General features: G+C 33.4%; 2 long non-coding RNA genes across 2 annotated transcripts; one reads left to right on the top strand and one right to left on the bottom strand.

Annotated features, from left to right (window-relative positions):
* Positions 1–232: 232 nt before the first annotated feature.
* On the bottom strand, positions 233–1,717 carry LOC145952138 (uncharacterized). Its single transcript, XR_014429851.1, has 2 exons — positions 1,497–1,717; positions 233–519 (listed from the first exon to the last, which is right to left on the bottom strand). It is a non-coding gene; the product is annotated as an uncharacterized LOC145952138 (long non-coding RNA).
* An 8,202-nt stretch (positions 1,718–9,919) lies between these two features.
* LOC145952134 (uncharacterized) lies at positions 9,920–11,397 on the top strand. Its single transcript, XR_014429850.1, has 2 exons — positions 9,920–10,133; positions 11,111–11,397. It is a non-coding gene; the product is annotated as an uncharacterized LOC145952134 (long non-coding RNA).
* Positions 11,398–11,741: the final 344 nt, after the last annotated feature.

Below are 11,741 nucleotides of genomic sequence, written 5' to 3'. Positions count from 1 at the left end.
AACAATCTCAAACTCAACAATATCAACACAGGACGAACATCATCATCATAGTACACAACAAACAAGACATAGTCAGAGTACACAACAGAGTCATGATAAGCACATAACACACACGGTTGATAAAATCGACTTGCTCTGATACCACTAAATGTGACACCCTCTACCCCAACATAATTACTTAATAAGCATTAACTATATTAAAAAAAAAATATTAGAGTGATAATAAATATCATAAGGTAGAAGATGCACATTCGTAATTAACATTTATACCAAACTCAAGAAGTCATAATAAGATCAAAGATTATAAATTAATCCCAGTAAAGGTGGCAGTGCCTCCTAGTTAGGAATCAATTTATAATCTTTTTTATATCATACAAATATATTTAAATTTCAAAAGAAGGAAAATAAAACATTATTATCCCAGAAAGAAGCCTAGCTAAGCCCGATGTCACATCCTATCAGAGCATGCCCACTTAAGCCTCTAGACTTCATTACCAACATCCTCATGATTAAGATTACCTGCAACATAAATTTAAACATATACAAGAATAACAAGAGGAGTGAGAAACTTCTCACTTAGTTGCAGGTATAGAAATAAAAGTTAAATAGCACACACACATACAATATAATCAATATCATATATATATATATATGTACATTTATAAATCATGCAATGATTTTATTGACTCGACTCACAAAATGCATGCATGTGGCGCCATACGGAAGTTTCAGAATTTATCACTGGTGACCCAAAGGTACACCTATCACTGGTGTTCATACACCTCGTTAGCATGTTACATCACTGGTGTCCCGAAGGCACACCTATCACTGGTGTTCATACACCTTGTTAGCATCACTGGTATGCGGCCTCAGCGGCACACCTGGAATAATATATGCATATGATGCATGTCATACATTCATAGACTCAACATTTAGCATATTACACATATAAGATTCATATTTCATAATTATGATTTATTTTATTAATCCAACTTGAATAGTCCAATAGTCCAACGGTCCAATGGTCCAATCAGTCCAATAGTCCAACGGTCCAATAGTTCAACAGTTCAATGGTTCATTCATGGATCATAGGTCACAAGTCATGAGTACATATTTCATACAGTCATATCCTCATAGGTCCGCACAGGTCTCATATATACTTCATATACTCAAGTCATAATAAGATCTTCATAAGTTCGTATAGGTATTTTATTTTAAAACTTATTCATTTTTAACATCAATTACATATTTATTAATTAATAGGAGGCTTAGCCTTCCATATCTTTATTAATAAACAATTTATTTATTTTTCTTTTATAAAAATAGTATAGTTATTATTTACTACAGACAAGAAATCAAGTAATATAAAAAGCAAAGCACATTAATAACAATATTTCATACAAACAACAGACATAAGATCGGGAGCCAATCTACAAACAACTATTTAACGATTACTCCCACACCCCCAAGCGAGGTTTCCCACTCCCCCCCCTTACCTGGATATACAGAAATTTGGGCAGAATCTCGCTAAAACTTAGAGCAGAACTTCTTCCCCTAGGCTCCTTCAGTCTAAGCAGAACGTAGAGAGAAAAATTACAAGAGAAGAGAAATGAGAAGTGTTTTAGGGAGGTTCTGAAATGAAGAATTGAGGGGCTATTTATAGCCTTCAAAAGACATTAAAATATAAGGAAATTAGGTTTAGTGGATGAGTTAGTGGTGGTAGTGGAGGAGTTAGTGGTGGTAGTGGAGGAGTTAGTGGTGATGGTGGATGGTTAGTGGAGTTTAGTGGAGTTTGAGATTGTTAAGTTAGTTTGTAATCAGAGGAATGATAATCATGATAGTGTTAGCCAACTCGAATTATTAGAACCTTGGATGGGAGGTGATATATTGAGTGTACTAAGAGTTTATGATTGGTGAAGTTTCTGACATCTATAGTTGTAGCAGGTTGAATCTAAAGGTGGTTGTCTCTTTGGTGAGAGATCGAAATGATGTTAATTCCCTTAAGTGTTATTATTGGTATGTTAATTATTTATGGTTTAGGTAGCATGTGAGTTGTTTTGATTGAGAAAAGTAAGGAGAGACTTGAATGAGAAATTAAGTAGTGAATTTGGAAAAAGTTGAGGTATTTTGTGGCATTAGATATATTGATACATTATTGCTATTTGGTGTCGAAAATATTTTCATTATAGTTTGTTATGATAGTATGAGTATTATATCGACAAAATTTATATTTTGAGGTCTTTATGAAGAATATGGCTTTAGATATTATCTTTTCAATAGAACTAGGATAAGATGAAACAAAAATCTAGAACTTCAAGTTATGACTGCCTTGGTGATTAGAAATTTAGTAAGCACTGAATTTATTAGTGGTGATATTTGAATCTTTAGCTAAAGAGATGATCTCTTGGAAATCTTATGTCTTCATAAAGAGTTGTAGCTTATTCACTTAACTTTCGTTTGAGATAGGTTTGAAATCACTTGGATGAATACAACTCTGTGTGTCAGGTAGATATATGCTATCATGATATTTTGAGTTGTTAGGCATAAAAATAGATTTAAATATGATATTTTGAGGTTTTGTATTTGATAGGTCTATTAAAATGAAATAATGCAAAGTAGTAAAAGTTGGTTCTTGTACATGCTATAGGATGTAAGCAATGATCAAGTCATACATGCTTAGGAATGATATTTATGAAAAAGGTATTCTAATATGATTTGATATACATGTATGTAGAAATAATAATAGATGACCTTATGGATCAATCAGTGTAGGGTTGTGATAATAAAATGTTTTTGACCTTAGGATGTGAGATGATCATATTAGAGTATAGATTTAAACTAGATTGTCTAAGTATGAATTTGGATTGTATGAGGTGAGTATTTTAGACCATGAAATTTCTTGCGGAGGAAGATCTACCTAAGTTGTACTTAAATGAGAGATACTTGAGTCAATTAGTAAAATCAGGAGTCTTGTTTGATAGTTTATATGAAAATTCAGTGAGTAATTTTTTTTTTTTTTTTTTTTTAACAGCTGTTCATGGTTTAAACTGCTCTCACTATAAAAATTGCTTTTGCCTTCGTTTCTTTGGTTATTAAGATATTTCAGTTCACTAGGTTGTTTCTTGCCTACCCTTGGAATCAACTGTAAGGATAATCTATATCAGGAATTCTTGAACCTATGTATATTTTTAACTACCCAAATCATTTCGTTGCTTACTTCTTTGAATTACTTACTATTACCTTTGACTGAATTGACTAGAAAGGAGTTACATTAGTATGGGATAACAATTGAGGAAGTAGTTTTCAAACTCTTAAGGAAAGATTGACTAGTGTTAATATTACTAGATTTTAGTAAGATTATTGTGATATATAAATATGTCTCTGAAAATAGGTTTAGGAAGAATATTGTGGCAAGAAGAAAAGATAGTAGCTTATGTTTCTAAGAAATTGAAAATTCATGAGAGAAATTACCTTACCCATAACCTTGTTAGCGACTTTGTCATTTATACTAAGATTTGGAGACACTAACTATATGATTCTATGGTTGAGGTATTTAGTGATCATAAGAACCTTAAATATATTTTGACCAAAGGGGTTGAATACGAGATAAAAGAAATAGTTGAAATTTCTTAAGGAGTAAAATTTTGATCTTATTATTTGGTTAAAGCCATTGTGGTGATTGATGTTTTGAGGAAATCTTTATCTTTCATTATGATTAGAGAGATGAATCTTTTTGGCTTAAATTAGAAATTTAAGTTTGGATTATAAGGTTACTTCTAGTATTGTGAGATTAAGTATGAATAGCGAATGGATTGTTGAAGAAAATTATAGGAGCATAATTAGTTGATTTATTTTGGTAACAAGTTATAAGGCTATAGGTTAAGGTGATGGATATGATTATGACTTGGGTGAAGATGAAATGGTGAAACTTGAGAACTGATATGGATACCGAGTGTACATTATGCTTAGGTACCTGATCTTTAGAATTGATCATAGAAGAGTTTGAATTGGTTGTAGATAGAGTAGTAAAATTAGTGATCTGATATGTGTATCTAATGCTTAGGTGTTGATGTTGTGGCAAATATCTGGATTACAATGATAACCAAATTATTATTTTGATGATTTAAGGATTGAATTTGATTGCAGAATTTAGAAACTTATGCTTGATGTGTAAGATTACCATAGTAGCATTGAATTATTTATGTTGGAAGTAACTAATAGATGAGATTAGAGGAACTAGGAGTTAGATCCTTTATTAGTGACCCAAATAAGCAAGAGATTAGAAAGGACACAGTTGGATGTTTAGTTATAAAACTTGAAAGGACATAAGAGTACTCTTAACATTTATTTAAGAGTTACTAAAATGTATCAGAGTGGCGCAAGGGAAGCGTGATGGTCTAATATGGAAAGCGAAGTAAAGAACTTGAATCAAGGTATGGAGAGTGAGTTTAAATTTGGAGTGGATGGAGTTTTGAGATTTAAGGATAAGTTGTGCATTCCTAGTGTGCTAGAATTTAATAAAGCAATCCTAGAAGAAGGTCATAAGAGTATCTTTAGTATCCATTCAGAAACTACTAAGATGTACCAAAATCTTAAGAAGATATTTTGTGACCTAAGATGAAGAGAGGAGTAAAGCAATTGTATATTTATGGTTAGCATACTAGAAGTTTTTAAGAATCTTGTAGCACTTAGATGCTCCATTTTGGAAGTAAGATGGTGAATAGATAGACCCTAGTGGAAGATTTGTCTAAGACGCTTAAGAAATTGATTTTGTTTGTGTTTAAGTGGATAAATTCGTCAAGATCTTTCCCTAAGCAAATCCTTTGAGGAAATTGATAAAAGTTGTACATCAACAAGGTAGTGATGTTGCATAAGAATTAGAAGTAAGAATACAAAGAGTTTACCATTCCTATTTTCAGGTAAATTTCGAGGACGAAATTTCTTAAAAGGAGGGGAGAATTGTAACACCCCAGTTTTCCAAAATGGTTATTATTATTATATTTGATAGTTATCTTTTATTCCAAATGTAGCTAATTCACACTCTATTTATGCTTAATTATAGGCTTTAGAAACATATGTATATTGTTAGGCTTAATTAGATAGTTGTAAACTTTCTTTTTTGTTAAAATCGTTTTCGCTGGGCTGACTGGCAAGCCTCGATTTTTGGGGCATAACTCGGTCTGTGGTTGTCCAAATGATACAAACTTTATATCAATGGAAAGCTAAGATAAAATACTATAACTTTTATGAAGAAACCATTTTCAAATTCCTTCATCTACCATGTTGAATATTCTAAAAACCGCAACATATTTAACTCACGCTGGCAGCCTGACCCCTGTTCACTAAAACAGTCATATCTGGAGTTATAGATCTCCTTTTTCGGTGATTCCAAAACGATTGAAAAGATAACATCCTAAGCTACAACTTTCATGAAGACCTCGTGACCAAATTCAGTCGTCTAGAAGGTCAAAATGGGAGTGCCAAAGGACGTGTCCACTAAACTCCACTAACCATCCACCATCACCACTAACTCCTCCACTACCACCACTAACTCCTCCACTACCACCACTAACTCATCCACTAAACCTAATTTCCTTATATTTTAATGTCTTTTGAAGGCTATAAATAGCCCCTCAATTCTTCATTTCAGAACCTCCCTAAAACACTTCTCATTTCTCTTCTCTTGTAATTTTTCTCTCTACGTTCTGCTTAGACTGAAGGAGCCTAGGGGAAGAAGTTCTGCTCTAAGTTTTAGCGAGATTCTGCCCAAATTTCTGTATATCCAGGTAAGGGGGGGGAGTGGGAAACCTCGCTTGGGGGTGTGGGAGTAATCGTTAAATAGTTGTTTGTAGATTGGCTCCCGATCTTATGTCTGTTGTTTGTATGAAATATTGTTATTAATGTGCTTTGCTTTTTATATTACTTGATTTCTTGTCTGTAGTAAATAATAACTATACTATTTTTATAAAAGAAAAATAAATAAATTGTTTATTAATAAAGATATGGAAGGCTAAGCCTCCTATTAATTAATAAATATGTAATTGATGTTAAAAAAAAAAAAGAATAAGTTTTAGAATAAAAATACCTATGCGAACTTATGAAGATCTTATTATGACTTGAGTATATATATGAGACCTATGCGGACCTATGAGGATATGACTGTATGAAATATGTACTCATGACTTGTGACCTACGATCCATGAATGGACCGTTGAACCGTTGGATTATTGGACTGTTGGACTATTGGACTATTAAAGTTGGATTAATAAAATAAATCATAATTATGAAATATGAATCTTATATGTGTAATATGCTAAATGTTGAGTCTATGAATGTATGACATGCATCATATGCATATATTATTCCAGGTGTGCCGCTGAGGCCGCATACCAGTGATGCTAACAAGGTGTATGATCACCAGTGATACATTATTATCCCAGAAAGAAGCCTAGCTAAGCCCGATGTCACATCCTATCAGAGCATGCCCACTTAAGGCTCTAGACTTCATTACCAACATCCTCATGATTAAGATTACCTGCAACATAAATTTAAACATATACAAGAATAACAAGAGGAGTGAGAAACTTCTCACTTAGTTGCAGGTATAGAAATAAAAGTTAAATAGCACACACACATACAATATAATCAATATCATATATATATATATATGTACATTTATAAATCATGCAATGATTTTATTGACTCGACTCACAAAATGCATGCATGTGGCGCCATACGGAAGTTTCAGAATTTATCACTGGTGACCCAAAGGTACACCTATCACTGGTGTTCATACACCTCGTTAGCATGTTACATCACTGGTGTCCCGAAGGCACACCTATCACTGGTGTTCATACACCTTGTTAGCATCACTGGTATGCGGCCTCAGCGGCACACCTGGAATAATATATGCATATGATGCATGTCATACATTCATAGACTCAACATTTAGCATATTACACATATAAGATTCATATTTCATAATTATGATTTATTTTATTAATCCAACTTTAATAGTCCAATTGTCCAACGGTCCAATGGTCCAATCAGTCCAATAGTCCAACGGTCCAATAGTTCAACAGTTCAATGATCCATTCATGGATCATAGGTCACAAGTCATGAGTACATATTTCATACAGTCATATCCTCATAGGTCCGCACAGGTCTCATATATACTTCATATACTCAAGTCATAATAAGATCTTCATAAGTTCGTATAGGTATTTTTGTTTTAAAACTTATTCATTTTTAACATCAATTACATATTTATTAATTAATAGGAGGCTTAGCCTTCCATATCTTTATTAATAAACAATTTATTTATTTTTCTTTTATAAAAATAGTATAGTTATTATTTACTACAGACAAGAAATCAAGTAATATAAAAAGCAAAGCACATTAATAACAATATTTCATACAAACAACAGACATAAGATCGGGAGCCAATCTACAAACAACTATTTAACGATTACTCCCACACCCCCAAGCGAGGTTTCCCACTCCCCCCCTTACCTGGATATACAGAAATTTGGGCAGAATCTTGCTAAAACTTAGAGCAGAACTTCTTCCCCTAGGCTCCTTCAGTCTAAGCAGAACGTAGAGAGAAAAATTACAAGAGAAGAGAAATGAGAAGTGTTTTAGGGAGGTTCTGAAATGAAGAATTGAGGGGCTATATATAGCCTTCAAAAGACATTAAAATATAAGGAAATTAGGTTTAGTGGATGAGTTAGTGGTGGTAGTGGAGGAGTTAGTGGTGATGGTGGATGGTTAGTGGAGTTTAGTGGACACGTCCTTTGGCACTCCCATTTTGACCTTCTAGACGACTGAATTTGGTCACGAGGTCTTCATAAAAGTTGTAGCTTAAGATGTTATCTTTTCAATCGTTTTGGAATCACCGAAAAAGGAGATCTATAACTCCAGATATGACTGTTTTAGTGAACAGGGGTCAGGCTGCCAGCGTGAGTTAAATATGTGATAAAACCTACAATTAAGAAAAAAAAAATAATCATAAATTATAACACATAATTAATACATATATGATATAAATAAAAAATTATTATAAATTGATTCCTAACTAGGAGGCACTGCCACCTTTACTGGGATTAATTTATAATCTTTGTTTTATTATGACTTCTTGAGTTTGGTATAAATTATAACACACCTATCTTTCTAAAACCTACAATTAATCATAAATGGAGTGTAAATTAGCTACAATTGAAATAAAAGATAATCCTCAAATTATGACCAAATACTATGTAATAATAATAATAATAATAATATGTGATGTGTATGTGATGTGGAATCCATAGGAGGTGGTTCTACCCTAGTAGAAGGAGCCTAGAGGAGGAAACTCTTCTTTAGTTTCAGTGCCTGTTATCCAGGTAAGGGGGGGGAGTGAGAAATCTCGCTCTGGGTGTGGGATTGTATGCTGGGTAGTGGGATTGGCCCCCAATCCTGTGTTTGTTGTATGTTATATTGTTTGTATGTTCTAATTGCTTGGTTAATATGTGTGTATGAATAGAAATTCTGTTGAGATTATGATTGTGAAAGTTATGAATATGATATGATAATGTGAATGTGATGTTTCTAATGATATGATGTGATGATGAAATATGATGTGAAATGACCATGAGATATGATTGACCATGAGATAGATAATGTGATAATGTGACAATGAGATATGAAATGTGATAAAGAGAAATGACCATGGAAAGTGATAAAGTGATATGAGAATGCATAGAGTCTTGTTTGACATGCATCATTTGCATAAAGTGATAAGGGTACGATATGGAATACGCCGCCAGAGAAGGCCCCCTAGTGTAAAAGCTGTGGGGATCAGTCCTTGGGGATGGCTCGGTTTGGAAGTCCCAGTCTCGCCCATTGTGTGCATGGGATGTATCTTGCGCGGCTTAGCTATCCCGACGAGACTCTGGTAGTATGTCCTTCTAGTGAGAGTGCGCAGAGGTTGTGTCCCGGCATGTACTCCTAGACTACTCTTTGTGTATTGCTAGCGGCAATATACTACGTGATAAGTGACTGGCGCCACATGCATGATAAAATGTAGTCCGTGTCCATACATGTGTCTTTTGATGTTATATGACAAATGAATATGCCTGTAAATGAATATGTCTTTTGTGAGTCGAGTCAATAAAATCATTGCATGATTTATAAATGTACATTTATATATATATATGATATTGATTATATTGTATGTGTGTGTGCTATTTAACTTTTATTTCTATACCTGCAACTAAGTGAGAAGTTTCTCACTCCTCTTGTTATTCTTGTATATGTTTAAATTTATGTTGCAGGTAATCTTAATCATGAGGATGTTGGTAATGAAGTCTAGAGGCTTAAGTGGGCATGCTCTGATAGGATGTGACATTGGGCTTAGCTAGGCTTCTTTCTGGGATAATAATGTTTTATTTTCCTTCTTTTGAAATTTAAATATATTTGTATGATATAAAAAAGATTATAAATTGATTCCTAACTAGGAGGCACTGCCACCTTTACTATTATATATTTTCGGTGATTCCAAAACGACTGAAAAGATAACAGCCACGGCTAAAACTTTCATGAAGACCACCTGACCAAATTCTGCCATCTAGAAGGTCTAAATCATCGTGCTTAAGAACGTGTCCACTAAATCATCCACCAGCACCACTAACTCATCCAATAACTCCACTAATTCTTCTACCAACTCCACCAACTCCACTAATTCATTTCATATTACTCCATTTTACTTATATTTTAATGTGTTATGAAGGCTATAAATAGCCCTTCACTTCTCCATTGCAAACCATCCCTCAATTCTCATTCTCTCTTCTCTTCTACTCTCTCTCATTTCCTCTTCTTCTCTTTGAAGACCAAGAGGAATCCATAGGAGGAAGCTCTGGTCTATTTCATATTACTCCACTAACTCATCCACTAAACCTAATTTCCTTATATTTTAATGTCTTTTGAAGGCTATAAATAGCCCCTCAATTCTTCATTTCAGAACCTCCCTAAAACACTTCTCATTTCTCTTCTCTTGTAATTTTTCTCTCTACGTTCTGCTTAGACTGAAGGAGCCTAGGGGAAGAAGTTCTGCTCTAAGTTTTAGCGAGATTCTGCCCAAATTTCTGTATATCCAGGTAAGGGGGGGAGTGGGAAACCTCGCTTGGGGGTGTGGGAGTAATCGTTAAATAGTTGTTTGTAGATTGGCTCCCGATCTTATGTCTGTTGTTTGTATGAAATATTGTTATTAATGTGCTTTGCTTTTTATATTACTTGATTTCTTGTCTGTAGTAAATAATAACTATACTATTTTTATAAAAGAAAAATAAATAAATTGTTTATTAATAAAGATATGGAAGGCTAAGCCTCCTATTAATTAATAAATATGTAATTGATGTTAAAAATGAATAAGTTTTAAAATAAAAATACCTATACGAACTTATGAAGATCTTATTATGACTTGAGTATATGAAGTATATATGAGACCTGTGCGGACCTATGAGGATATGACTGTATGAAATATGTACTCATGACTTGTGACCTATGATCCATGAATGAACCATTGAACTGTTGAACTATTGGACCGTTGGACTATTGGACTGATTGGACCATTGGACCGTTGGACTATTGGACTATTCAAGTTGGATTAATAAAATAAATCATAATTATGAAATATGAATCTTATATGTGTAATATGCTAAATGTTGAGTCTATGAATGTATGACATGCATCATATGCATATATTATTCCAGGTGTGCCGCTGAGGCCGCATACCAGTGATGCTAACAAGGTGTATGAACACCAGTGATAGGTGTGCCTTCGGGACACCAGTGATGTAACATGCTAACGAGGTGTATGAACACCAGTGATAGGTGTACCTTTGGGTCACCAGTGATAAATTCTGAAACTTCCGTATGGCGCCACATGCATGCATTTTGTGAGTCGAGTCAATAAAATCATTGCATGATTTATAAATGTACATATATATATATATATGATATTGATTATATTGTATGTGTGTGTGCTATTTAACTTTTATTTCTATACCTGCAACTAAGTGAGAAGTTTCTCACTCCTCTTGTTATTCTTGTATATGTTTAAATTTATGTTGCAGGTAATCTTAATCATGAGGATGTTGGTAATGAAGTCTAGAGGCTTAAGTGGGCATGCTCTGATAGGATGTGACATCGGGCTTAGCTAGGCTTCTTTCTGGGATAATAATGTTTTATTTTCCTTCTTTTGAAATTTAAATATATTTGTATGATATAAAAAAGATTATAAATTGATTCCTAACTAGGAGGCACTGCCACCTTTACTGGGATTAATTTATAATCTTTGATCTTATTATGACTTCTTGAGTTTGGTATAAATGTTAATTACGAATGTGCATCTTCTACCTTATGATATTTATTATCACTCTAATATATTTTTTTTAATATAGTTAATGCTTATTAAGTAATTATGTTGGGGTAGAGGGTGTCACATTTAGTGGTATCAGAGCAGGCCGATCCAATCGGCCGTGAGTTATGAGTCTACTATGCTTGTTTGGTAGATTAATAATGTGATGAGATGATTGATGTGCTAATGTGATGATTAATTATGTTCTTATTTATTTATTTGTATGTATTGTATTCTCAGGATTTGTCTGATAGACATGATATAAATTGATGATGCTATTTTTGATTGATCTTTTCATAATTGCTTATTTGTTTGATACTTTTTGCTTACGTAAGAAGTAGTGATTG

This window comes from Cajanus cajan, chromosome 1 (assembly GCF_000230855.2).
Source record: "Cajanus cajan strain Asha chromosome 1, NIPB_CcT2T_4, whole genome shotgun sequence".
Lineage (NCBI taxonomy): Eukaryota > Viridiplantae > Streptophyta > Magnoliopsida > Fabales > Fabaceae > Cajanus > Cajanus cajan.
This window is presented reverse-complemented; position numbering and strand designations above follow the sequence as displayed.